At 38.8% G+C, this 14,320-nt stretch overlaps 1 pseudogene; it reads right to left on the bottom strand.

Moving 5' to 3' along the window:
- LOC108705294 overlaps nucleotides 1-14,320 on the bottom strand; it is a 225,650-nt pseudogene that overhangs the window by 78,150 nt on the left and 133,180 nt on the right.

Below are 14,320 nucleotides of genomic sequence, written 5' to 3'. Positions count from 1 at the left end.
TACGTGTTACCCTCAGTAAATGCCCTTAACTCTTTACTTACCCCCTTGTTGCAGATTCAGAGCATCAGAGTTCATGGGCACCATCTTCTTCTCTTTGGTAATCTTCGGGTCTTCTTCCGGCACTTTGGCAATTTCCATGACTTTCACCACATGCACAATTGTTAAAAAGACAGCAGGCTGCTCCAACTGCACATGCGCCGATAGGGCACTTACTTCACAATGATTAGAAAAAAGAAGAAGATGTCGATCGAGAACTGAATCTTCAACGAGGGGTAAGTAAAGAGTTAGGGGCATTTACCGAGGGTGACACCTAGGCTGGGGGGGCATAGAGGGTCTATGTAGGGTAGGGGGGTAGGGGATTTTAATATAAAGGGTTTAGTTCTCCTTTAAAACTACATGAAAGAAGACATCATTAAAATAATGTAATTGTTTGCCTTTCAGCAACAGTGTTTGCTAATTCTATGGAATAATTTAAGAATGAACCAGTACGGAGTGATAACTATTGCTGGTGTCTGAGGTTAGGGATCCACCAACAGATCTACATATTGACTGCTTTAAAAGGAATTTTAAAAGGAATAAGGCTAGAGGAATAAATCCCTCCACAGTCTGAAGTAATATGAAGAAAACATTTCTTTCATTTAGCAAGAAAGCTGCAAATCAAAAGGAGCTATCTTAACTAAGACTTAAGCCTTGTATTTATTTCATAAAAAACGTGACTGCGGCTGATTAGCTGCCTGAGTTAAGTATCTCTTGTTATATACAGTATAACCCATTTCCCAAGACCCAAAATCATAAGATAAACACATTTTCACATGATACAGTATATATTATCATGATTTATATTTCTTTTTCATAGCCTCAGGAACACCATATAAAATATTCATACCAATTATGACTTATTACAGACTGTATATCTGGCCTGTTCATTAAATATAACAGACAATTCCTGAATATATATGTCAAAATTGGCCCCTAGCTAACCTCCACACACTGACAGCTTGTTCCTAAAGGGGCAGGACTAGCAAGAATAATGCACAACATTCCTAACACTCTTATGTAATAAGTCTGAATGTTAAAACCACCAACTTTCTTTTTAGAGGGGATTTATAAGGTATAAGTGTAGAATCCCTTATCTGCTTATTTTTTTAGGAGCTTTAAAAAGAGAACTAAACCCTAAAATGAATGTGGCAAAAAATGCCATATTTTATATATTGAACTTATTGCACCAGCCTAAAGTTTGTTTCAGCTTGTCAATAGCAGCAATGATCCAGGACTTCAAACTTGTTACAGGGGGTCACCATCTTGGAAAGTGTCTGCGACACTCACATGCTCGTCTCTTACTACATAGCACTTAAGCTCTGTGTCCTTATATGAGCTCTGTGTATATTTATTATATTTATTGTGTGAAGAGTCAGGAAAATAAGGCAAAGAATTCAAAAACTATAAAAACTATAAAAAAGAAAAACTGAAGGCCAATTGAAAAGTTGCTTACAATTATAAATACTATAAAATACTAAACGTTAACTTAAATGTGAACCACCCCTTTAAGTTCAGAGAGCATGGCCACTTTTGTTTTTAACAGCATAACATATATCATTACAGTATTATTATTTATATTGTTTACGTTACAATATGGCACTTTCTTTCTTACACTTATATATTCCTAGTGCAAGACTCACTTGGTATCCACCATGGGCACTTACTGCCACTTACTGCTTTATCTAGTTAAGTTCAATGATTATCTTACCAGGCCCGGATTTCTGGCAAGGCCACAAAGGCCTGGGCCTAGGGAGGCACATTTTTAGGGATGGCATGCCGCCCAGCCGCATCTATATTTCCGGGTTACTACAGGAAACCCTGAGCAGAATTATAGTGGGACTAGTGGGCTGAACAGGTAAATCTCAATGTGAGCTGGGGTTAAGGGGCATGCGCACGCGTGTGCGTTACTGTTAGCCTGCACGACGGTGATATCGTGCGCACACACAGGGGTTGGGTGCATACGAGGCAGCCTCCGGCGATGTATCTTACTTCATATTGCTACTACATAAGCATACTCACTTTTGCCAATTAAATGGACAAACTGAACTTTATGAGAAATTCATTTGTGTCATCTTAAGGAAATAAATGCTTCTGAAACCCCCTGCTACCTAGATGAAATTCAGTTACTAACAAATAAAGATCTGTCTTCTTTCAGCTATGTCTCAACTCAGGGTTGGACTGGGGGGGCCCGGGATCAACCGGGACTCCTTTCCAGGGCCGCTGTCCAGGGTCCCCCTCGGGACCTCCTACTGTGATGCTGCACATGCGCAAATGGAGCGTCGTAAATAGTTTTTTTATTTTTTAGGGCCAGGAGATCGGGAGAGGGGGTCTGGCCCGGTGGGGACCCATGAGGGCCGGGGCCCACAGCATTTCCCACCGGGGCCAACCTGTCTCAACAGCCTCCTTAACCACCACTGACTACACTCACATACCTCCCAACTGTCCCTTTTTCGGAGGGACAGTCCCTCTTTTGACAGCTCAACCCGCAGTCCTTTATTTGTACTGGAAAGTCCCTCTTTTCTCTGCACTGAACAGCCAGAAAAAGAAACAAAGTTTCTCACTTAATTGGCTTTTAGCAGAGAGCCGAGAACAGCCACAGGTGCAAATAAGATACTTTGTAACAATTTTGAGACACAAAAACACAGTTTAGATAAGGAGAAATATTTTCAAACTTTCATAACCTGCCAAATTTTGTAAAACAAACATGGTAATTAGGGGGTGTGGCCACAGAAAGGGGTGTGGTCAAAAATTCTCGCTGTTCTACGTGCAAAAAAAAAATGTTGTCCCTCTTTTTACTTCCAAAATGTTGGGAGGTATGCACTCAGATTTTGGAAAGAGTTCCAAAATGCCCTATATAGAACAATTACAGAAATATAATAATCACAGTTCATATTTTATTTTTAACCACTACCCCCAGATTAGGGCTTGGCAACCAGCATCCCTCCAACATGCTTAATTATGATAGCTATTTCCTTTTGTTATTATTAGCTTGCAAATAGTGGCTAGGGAGTTGTCTACAACATGGATTTGTTATACTAATAAGAAAATGGTTAATATCAGACCCAGTCAACACTAGTCCTGGCAAATCATTACTGGGCATTTAAATGAGAAAGAAAAGCAGTGCACAAAAGTTCTACCTGCTGATACAAGTGGGCAGTCCAGTAATGTCGATTCCACTGCTGTGTCCAAAGGTTCGCTGCTGGACACCCAATTACAGCAGTTCTGCAATAAGAGATACGGGGTAAGGCGGCTAAAACAGCCACTTAAATAGCAGCGGCATCTCTTTAATCTACACCATACAGTGCTTTCTTTGATTATTATTTGCAGCTATCCATTGCTCGTTGTGAAAAAAAAAAACACTTAAAATGCTTGCAAGGGAATTTAAGAATTGTGGACAGTATAGGAATAAAATACCGTACATGTGCAAAATTACAAACCCCCTCTTTTTCATTGTTTGCATTTCCTATATACAACTGCTCACAGTTACATGCAAAAGCTTTACTCTAATGGCATCTGTACAGTCAGGATGACAAATTAGGTGAACGAGAATAAATAACGACTATGAGTGATTCGCATCCATCCATCACACTGCAGTGACAATTAACTGAGATCCCCTTTTAAGAATCCCAAAAACTAGGCAGATTATTATGCTCTGAAGTCATAACCTAAACACAGCCTACCATACATGTGATAAACCCTGACCAAACAAAATACTTTCTGCTGGGAGATGTGAATTTTAACAGTTTAATTTTAGCAAAACTGTTACAAATGCACTTTTTCTTATTAACGTCACCGTTTTAAACAAAGATTTTTAATGGCTGGACAAAAGAACTCCATTAATCATGTTTTGCAAAATAAATAAATGAAAGGAGATTGAATGCTATTCCAGTAAACAAGCAAGTATTGTGTATTTTTAGATGCTTGCTGTCCTACTTGAGCACCATGGAATCCGTCCACGACGTGGAAAGATCCTTGACTGGTAGATCAAGTGTCTTATTGTATTTCCTTAATTCATTCTGTCTGGAGGAAGATGTCAGCTGTATAGCAGTGAGGAGAGAATTTCAAAGCCTTGAATCCCCACCAATAAAGACTAAGGAATGGGTATTGAATAGATTTGTCAAGGCAACTCTACGGTTCCTATGACCAGGGAGAGCAGGAATGGCATAAAGGAAGAGTTGCTGTAAGAGATTAGAAAGTGAAGTTCACAAAGAATGGTGGGGCTTTTTTTGTAAGCAAAGGCAGATCAATCAAACATTTTTAACTGTAGGGAGGGAGATTCATAAAAACAAATGCAACTTCAATGTTACAGGATGTGCATGCTTTTGTTCTCAAAACACAGTTTTCAATAATTCATGCAGGAATTCTAAAAGCTTTCGAAATTGAAACGAAAAAGCCTACAAATTAAGACTTAATTAGAATAAATATGATACGGATGTCCAGCTATCAAGGTGGAAATTTGGGCAAAGCAGGATTTATTTATTTTTTTTAATTCCATTTGTATTAGGTTTGTATTAACAAAGAAGAGTGTTGCATCTGACATTGTGCGAGAGCTCTGAAAAACACTATACATTAGCACACAATTAGCACATCTTTTAAGGGAGCGTTGTAGTGCCTGTAAGAAGAAATAGTATCCTGAAATGATCTGACAAGGTATGCAAAGCAGCCATTTGCTTTATCATTCATCTCTTCATACATTCAAAACCCATGACTTCTATGGTAGCTAAAAATAGGCCGACACTCTTACAACAGAAATGGTCTTAAATGAAAAACTTTTTTCTCCTTACGTCTCTCGGTAATGACAGCAATTAGAGGATAACACAGGCCGCTATTAGTTATATATTTTAAATATCATTCATTCTTTTCACCGCCACCAACTATTCAAGATAAGGCTCGAAAAATATCAAAGCTGCTTAGCCTCATTTAAGCCAATTTTATTAACACTGCATTTTAATACAGCGCCACTATTATTAAACCCCTTATGATTTAACCCCTAATAATATATATATAAAAATCAGACATATATGAGGGAGGGAAGGAGGGAGATAAGAGACAAAAAAACATTATGTATATAATTAATAAATGATGGTTCTAACCTGTAGAGAATAATCTAAGTGAAATAATGTATTTAATGGGTTTGGTTGTGGCACTAAAGAGCCTCGTTGAGTTCTCACTCAGATGTTTAGACAGTAACAAGGCAAAAAAGCCCTGGGACACATTAACATATGAAATGTATTACCTTGGGGGCCTTGGAAGTCCTTAGTTTAGGATTATTTGATTATGAAGTAATTCCTCAAGATCATAATTGCCTCTATGCTCTCATGTGACACAAATATATGATTCCTGATAATCATAATATGGTGTAACCAAAGAAATGAATGGAGAGCAACCCTAAAAAGAGCTTGATAGAGGAAATAGTATTATTAGCTTTCCAGCTCAAAATATTTCTGATTATAGTTCGATATCTTTTCTTACATTGGCATTTAATTAAATCTGGGTAGTCATACTCACTTCAGCCCAGCTGTTGTGAACAAAGACCCCCAGTGCTTTCAGACAGCTGTCTTATGGCTGTTAATACTGGGAATTTTTACTTCAAAGGAGGTGGAAGGCCACAAGTAATATTTTTAATGGATACCCATCAACACATAATTTATCCTTTTAAAATTGCATGTTATAAAATATATTTTTCCTATTCTGCCTTAGTTTAACGCTATCAACTCTATCAGCTTAGCTCAATGAATCTAGTTCTGCTTTGTGAGTTGTATGACCTTTTTTTCATTAATTTTTCATAAAGCATTTTGGCAACATGGGATGGGTTCACAATTACACATGAACTGAAAGCAATTATAGCATGCATAAGAATGAAACAATTTAGTTAAGCAGGATATGTTGATCCTGTCTAAGAAACATAGCTGAGAGGCAAATATATTGCTGACATGATGGCCTTTTTTTAATGAAAAATAACAAGACAAAAATTAAGGGTAATCCATTTCTAGGAGTTTCCAGCTATCTTTTAAAATATAAATGTATTACAAAAGTAAGCATCTGCAACAGAAACCCAAACTACTGCCATGTTTGCATTATTACTTGTAGAAAAACCAAAAAAAGGTAAGGCATCAATACTACAGGTCTGCAGTATCTATAAAAAATAGCTGAACGCCTTTAATAATTAGGCACAAATTTTCATGGTTGGCACTTTGGCCCCTGCAAACACAACACAGACCCTCCCCCCAAAAAATAAATAGGCAAATTACACTCTCTGAATAATTAAAAATATTCAGAGATCAATAAAAAAATTGTCAATAGCAATGACTGTTGTTTATAGGATTTAACAGTTTTTTGTGTAGGAGGGACAGAAAAGCAGTAGTCATGCAGCAACAACTGGTAGAAGGCTGCAGAAACTACTACTTTATTTAAAGACTACAGGTGAAAAACCACTGGAGGACTGAAAGAAATTGTCTAGTAGTGGAACCTTAACATTTGGCCAAAAATGTTGCCGCTTTTAGAGAGTTGGGTCATACCAATGTATATTTTAATAAAATGTAAACTATGGGGCAGAGTTCGAATTTCAAAGTAATTTTTTGAATACTTCAACCATCGAGGCTACTACGACTTCGAATTTACTTTGACTTCGATTTGAAGTAAATATCGTTCGAATATTCGACCATTCCATAATCGAAGTACTGTCTCTGAAAAAAAAACTTTGACTTCCATACTTCGCCAAATTAAACCTGCCGAAGTTCTTTGTTAGCCTATGGGGACCTTCTACAACATTTTTCTAAGTCTTTACACATCTAATAAAAATCCTTAGATCGATCGATATTTAATCGTTCGATCGAACGATTTTTATTCGACCGCAGGATTGCCAAATTTGTTGAAAAAACTTTTTTAACTTGTACTTTGTACTTCGAAATTCGACCCTTGATAAATCTGCCCCTAAGTGTTGTGTGTGTGCATGTGTGTATATATAGAACTAAAGTTGTCCTTTAATAAGTTTCAGGATTAATTCAACAATAACAATAATGACAAAAAACTATATGTATTTCAGCTCAATCATACTAAAATACCATTAACATTTTACCTCTTGTATCCATTCCCGAAGTGTTTTACTTGCATCCTGATGCCACACATTATGCACAGAATCTGTCAGAGCCACAGCAGTAACTTTATTTTTAACATCAGCTTCTCGTTAAATCATCTGTTAGGTAAAAATGAAAACATCTGTAAGGAACATATGGATACCATCACAGGATAGCACAGCTAAAAAACTCCTGCCTGTATTGTTTGTGCTATCCATTAAAGTGCAATTATCGCCAAATAATAAGTGAGCTTTCGATTGGTTATGCTCTTTAGCCATTACTATTTCTAGATGATTGCTTAGAAAGCATCTGTAATTTGATACAGCTCATACAAGTTAAATATTTCGAAGACAAGCATTGGCTTTAAGGTTAGGGATGGTTAGAAAAGAGAAACAGCTCCTATGTCTGATAATTTTTCTGGGTTACGGTGGTTGAATGTGAAGTTTCCATAAATTAATTGAATAATTTTGCATTGTTTTCATTTATTTATACAGCACCACAAGGGTACAAAACATAACTCATATGCAGGCATTGTCGGACTGGAGGGTCACACGGCCCCCCACCCCCCTCCAGGCCCCCCCCCTGGCGTCCGTTTTTGGCGAAATTGCGCCGGCATTTTCATGGCAGTTTCGCTAATTTATTTGCCGGCGGCGAATCGTGGGAATTTGTCGCAAATTCGCGCCTGCCGAATAAATTCGCCCATCACTAGTTTTAACCCTTCAACATATGAAATAATTTGTTCCCATTTCCTTGAATACTTAATTTGTTTACATTTGCCATATTTACTAGAAGGCTTCTCTTTAACTGTCTCTCTGCTACATTCCAGTCATTTATATGATGTGCTATTCAATGAATATATGTTTGGTACAGCTTACCAGTGAAACAATAACTAATAAACACTGTGGTAAACAGCTCCCCCCCCCCCAGAGATTTTATCTTATTGTTGAGAAAACACTAAAGGATGCAGATTCAGACTGATGGGTACAGGGCCCAGTACTACCCCAAAGGGCTCCAGACATTCTCCCACACCCCTTACAAGGGCCGCCGCCACCCGTCCTCCCCAAGCACGTGTAAATTAAACCTACATTCAGCGCGTCGGGGGAAGGGAGATCAGTGGCCTGGGGGAGTGCCGGCAAGTATTGGGTCTGAGGCAGCGGGGCCCAAAGGGTTTTTCCCAGTGTCCCGATGGCCCAGCTGGAAAATTCATATAAAAGTCTGTGGAAGTTGTATTTTAAAAACTCAAGTTATTTTTCAAATTGAGTTTTCAAGATTAATTCAGGACTTGGAACTCTCATTGCAAATTAAGGATAGAAAGTGATTTCACTGAGTTCAAGTAGTTTTTTCACATTTTAAAGAAACTCATTTTTCACTAATAATCACACAGTTGAAATTTTTATAATGTATTTTTAATGCGAAACACACATGAAAACTCAAATTCTGATAAATCAGCCTCTAAGAGGCAATGTATCAAGGTGGTTAAAATGAAAAGAAAAATGGTGTTCAAAGTGGTGAAAATAAATAGTATATTGATACAGCTGTACAATTTTTTCCTTACAAATGTTCTCATGGGCTTCTATTACAATCCCTGAAATTATTCATTTCAAATAACGAGTCTTGGTATTTAAAAGGTAGTGAATTCTGTACTGTTTATAATGTAAGTCAGTAGTTTATAACACCTCCATGCAGCAAGAAAATTATGGCATAAAATGTGCAGCAAAAGCAGTTTACAAATGGCTGTGTTCACATTTTTCATTGGACCACTGTTTTATTACACTTGACTTTTGTTCTTTATTCTGCAATATTATCCGTATAGTGTATGTAATGTAGATTCCGCAATTCACCAGGCTATGAAGTGACTTAAAACTAATACACAGCTTGGCACTGCCTGGCCTCCAGATGGCCTCCAAACATGCTTTATCCTGTATTTCTCCTCCTTTCACTCTCATGCTTCATAAAACATTTTTCACTACCTCCCCTATCAAGTCTCAGTTCTATACAAATTTCAGCCTCTCTCCTCTCCTCTTCTTCCCTCTCCACACATGAAGTTTATAATGTACTCTGTTTAGCTATTCCAAGAAACTCCTCTTTTTCATACAAACTAAGAACTTACAAATCCCGCTCTCACTTAGTCTCTCTTTCCTTTCGATTCCTGGCAGCTGGGGACATTTCCCCAAACCCTGGCCCTTACCCCATCCCAGTTATATCACGACCACGAGCTCCTTCTCTTCAGTGCAAATTCCAATGGTACAGAACACTTACTCCTATACCCAAAAACCCAGTTAATATTTCCTGTGCTCTCTGGAATTCCAGATCTGTTTGCAACAAACTCACCGCTATACACGACCATTTCATTGCAAATTCCTTTAACCTAATTGCACTTACTGAAACCTGGCTTTCTCACTGCCTCACCTGCTGCCCAGTCCTATGGGGGCCTACACCTTAATCATACTCCCAGGCCTGGTAACAGACCTGGAGGTGGGGTGGGTTTGCTTCTCTCTCCCCGCTGTACTTTTAAAGTTCTTCTACCTGTTCTTTCCCTATCATTCATTTGAGGCTGACTGCTATTCCCCAAACAAGTACGTACCATGACATGTCACATCTCTCTTCTTCCTTTGACTCTTTTCACTCTAATATCTCAGCCATCTCATGTCCTAATGTGGCTACTTCTGTCTACTATAGTACTCTCACCACTGCCCTTAATGAGCTTGCTCCTTCAAAAACTAAATGTGCTAGACCCAAACAACTTTAACCTTGGCATACTGCTCATACAAAAGCGCTCCAAAGACACTCACATGCACTTGAGCATCGCTGGTGCAAATCCCGCTCAGAATCAGACTTTTGGAGCTACAAATCTGCCCTGTGCTCCTATAACACCAGCCTCTTCCAAGCCAAAGAAACATACTTTACTTCACTCATTAACTTCCTTTCTAAAAAACCAGCACAACTTTTCTCCACCTTTAACACCCTCCTTTCCCCTTCTCCACCCCCTCCGTGCACATCTGTCTCTGCTCAAGATATTGCTGAGCACTTCAAAAACAAAATTGACACTATAAGAAGGGACATTACACTACTCAACCCCCCTAGACTTCCACCACCCTCCCCAGTCTCTCCTGTGCTCCTTCACCACTGTCACCAATGAGAAAGTCTCAAAGCTTTTGGCCTCTTCTCACCTTACCACCTGCCCGCTTGATCCAATTCCCTCAAATTTCTCTGCAATACCAATCCTTGTCTAATCAAAGCCTTAACTCACCTATTTAATCTCTCGCTCTCAACTGGACTGTTTCTTTCTCAACTAAAACATGCTCTTGTCACCCCCATTCTGAAAAAACCCTCTCTTGATCCCTCCAATCTTGACAACTTCCGACCTAGCTCTCTGCTACCTTTCATCTCTAAACTACTTGAGCGCCTAGTCTACAACCGACTAACCTCATTCCTCTCTGACAATATCCTGCTGGACCCCCTACAATCTGGTTTTAAGCCACGACACTCCACTGAAATTGCCCTGACCCGACTAACTACCGTAATGACCTTTTAACTGCTAAAGCCAACAATCATTTCTCACTACTAATACTGCTTGATCTCTCAGCTGCATTTGACACTGTAGATCACCCTCTTCTCCTCCAGTCCCTCCATTCGCTTGGCCTTCGTGACACAGCCCTGTCCTGGTTCTCTTCTTGCATCACCAATTGTTCCTTCAGTGTCTCCTACAATGGAGTAGCATCTTCTCCCCTACCTCTTTCTGTTGGGGTTCCTCAAGGCTCTGTCCTGGGCCCCTTACTATTCTCCCTCTATACTTCCTCCCTCGGCAAATTAATCAAGTCATATGGTTTCCACTAGCACCTCTATGCTAAAGATACTCAGATCTATCTCTCTTCTCCTGATCTCAACCCAGAACTCCTAACTCGCGTCTCCTCCTGCCTGTCCGCTATCTCTACCTGGATGTCGCAACGCTACCTTAAATTAAACATCTCTAAAACTGAAATGGTTCTCTTTTCTCCAACTAACACCAGTAACATCCCGGAAGTATCCATCATAGTTAACAAGTCCACTATCACGCCTCTCCCGAGGCCCGGTGCCTTGGGGTTATCCTAGATTTTGCCCTGTCATTCACTCCTCATATCCAGTCACTTATTAAATCATGTCACTTCCACCTAAGGAACATATCCAAAATACGATCATTTATCACCCAAGATGCTGCCAAAATTCTTATTCGCTCTCTCATCGTATCATGTCTAGACTACTGTAAATCTCTTTTAATTGGCAACCGCTCCTCCTCTGCCTCGCCATTCTGTCAATCCCTGCACTGGCTTCTGTTACCTTTCAGAATCAAATTCTAATTAATGACCCTGACATTCAAAGCACTTCATAATTATGCCCCACACTACATCTCTGAACTCATCTCTATATACTCATCCAACCACTTACTACGCTCCTCTACTGACCTGCTACTCAACTCTTCTCTCATTACCTCCTCACATGCTCACATTCAAGACTATGCAAGGGCTGCACTCCTCCTCTGCAACTCTCTCCTACGGACTGTCCGACTTTCTCCCAACCTTTCTGCTTTCAAGAAATCTCTTGAAACGCACTTCTTTCGAGAAGCCTTCCCTCACTCTGCTTAACTACCAAACGCAACACCACATACAGTACCATATTTCTCACCCACTTAATACAATCTTGCCCACCCCCACACCTTGTGTATTACTCCCTTCCCTTTAGAGTGTGAGCTCTTTCTGCATAGGGCCTTCCTCACCTTTTGTACCGGTATTGATTGTGATGTATGTAACTCCATATGTTCTATGTATAGAATTAATGCACCAGTCTAAAGTTTCAGCATCTCTATGACAGTAATGAGCCCAGGGTCACATTTATGGATTTGCTTGGAAGTGTCAGTGACATGCACATGCTCAGTGTGCTTTGGGCAGCTGTTGAGAAGTAAACTTAGGGGTCATTGCAAATCATCAACCAGAGATTCATCTGTACTAGAAGCTGATGCCACAGGGCTGTTTATTAAATTCTAAATGTAAAATGTATAATGAAGCAATAGAATTCTTAATGAATCTGATGAAAATTGAGCATAGGACTGGCCAGATATGGGACGACTTTGACGTAGTTGGCCAGCTTAAATATATTGCAATATACGGACAAACAATACCTGTTCTATGTCCTTAATATATTGATGATGGGTTGAGTGCAGAGGACCTCTTGTATTTGTCTATGTGAATTTTGTGGTCACAGCCTCATTGCACCCCCACCTAATGGTTTTAAAAATTAGTGGTGAGCACAACTTTCCCTTGTTTGTAACTGTTTTATTATTACAGAGAAAAAAATGGATTATTTGATTATAATGGAATTTATGGAGAACTGCATTTCTGTAATTTGGAGGTTTTTAGATAAAGGGTTTCCAGATAACGAATCCTATACCTGTATCTTAACTAACTTCCTTGTATATACTGGAAAATACTGTTGTTTTCTTGTCCATAAATATTACAAATTGTGAATTAAGAGAAAGGTGATGTTTGGTACAGTTAAAAGAAATGATGGCATGAGTAAGTTAGGGGAAGATATTACCTTCCTTTTTTGATTTTTTCTCCATATTTAAATGTAGCATGAAGTGCTTGTTCAACGGTCTGTACTTTCACTGATGTACCAGGATAGCACAATACACTTCTCCAGTACATTGAAGGTCTAGTTACAGTACTGTAGGTCTTATCTGGGATCTTTATCATCAAAGGCTTTTCTCCTGCTAAAATGCAATACAACTAAAGCATTGCTTCTCGTTTCCCTGTTCCCTGTTCCATGTTTTATGGAGCGCAATTTCAATAAAAGATTCACTTATGCAGTGAGTGGCCAAAACTGTTCATGCACAGCTTATTTTCTTAAAGATTCACACAAACACAATTTATTGATATTGCTGTTGGAAATAACAACTTCCTTTGCTGGGTATATGTTTGCTCTGTCCAATACAAGTTATAAAATGTTTTAAAGCTTCCTGTCAAAAAACGCCTTTGTCTCTGCAGCTATTAGCAGCTCCTTGGGCAGGGGACAAAGCACAGAAAGCCCACACCCATTCACAATTTGGCAATCACCTGCAAGTGTAGGAGCACTTACTTGTCAGTTGACTGTTGTACAGAAAAAGCCATCATTTCTGACAATCACCCATTCTTCAAGCCACTTGTCCCCACCAACAAAGCCTCAGACTCCCTATGTGCCATTAAAATCTAAGACATGTGAATGGCAACAACACCAAAGAATCAAAAGCTACATTGGCAATGTTGTCTTTCAATCAAAAAAAACTAGAACAGATGACATACTAGAGTTAATTTAAAGATTAATTAAAAAGAGTCATTTTTATTTCCTAAACTGTTAACTGCTTCTTGAATAAAAATGAGCTTTGATGTATCAAGCAAATATATGGTGCCTGTGGTTGAGATGCTGAATTTTGGAGTCATCATTAGGAGGCAGACAGTAATATAGTTCAGTTCTAGAAAGTTATTTTTGCATATGAATTTTGGCTTGTCTATATTTTGGTAAGTAGCAACTAAAAGCTAAATAAAGCAGGCTTTTGGAAAGCTCTTAGAGGGCTATATGCAGGAGAGAGTCTAGCTTTTAAAGGAACAGTAACCTCAAAAAATGAAAGAGTTTTAATGTAATAAACATATAATACAGTGTTACCCTGCACTGGTAAAACTGCTGTGTTTGCTTCAGAAACACTACTATTGATTATATAAATAAGCTGCTGTGTAGCGATGGGGGCAGCCATTCAAAGGAAAAAAGGCTCAGGTTACACAGCAGATAAGCTCTGGAGAACATAATGGTGTAATCTGTTATCCACTATTTAACCTGTGCCATATAGTCTTTTTTCAATTTCAACAATTGGTACACAGCAGCTTATTTATAAGAACTATAGTAGTATTTCTGAAGCAAACACAGCAGTTTTACCAGTGCAGGGCAATAGTACATGATATTTTCATTACTTTAAAATACTTTCATTTTTTGGCTGTTCCTTTAATTCTGTTAAGCAGCGAGAGTGGTTTGTTGATAACCCCCTAAAATGTGAAAGCCTTATATTAATTTCATATTTTCCATCTCCATTAAAGACATCAGTGGTAAAATAAACATACACAGATACTTGAGGGGGAGGGATTTCCAACAATAAACAAAATCACATCACAAATAGCTATTCAAATATACAACTTTAATTT

Source organism: Xenopus laevis, chromosome 1S (assembly GCF_017654675.1).
Source record: "Xenopus laevis strain J_2021 chromosome 1S, Xenopus_laevis_v10.1, whole genome shotgun sequence".
Classification (NCBI taxonomy): Eukaryota; Metazoa; Chordata; class Amphibia; order Anura; family Pipidae; genus Xenopus; species Xenopus laevis.
This window is presented reverse-complemented; position numbering and strand designations above follow the sequence as displayed.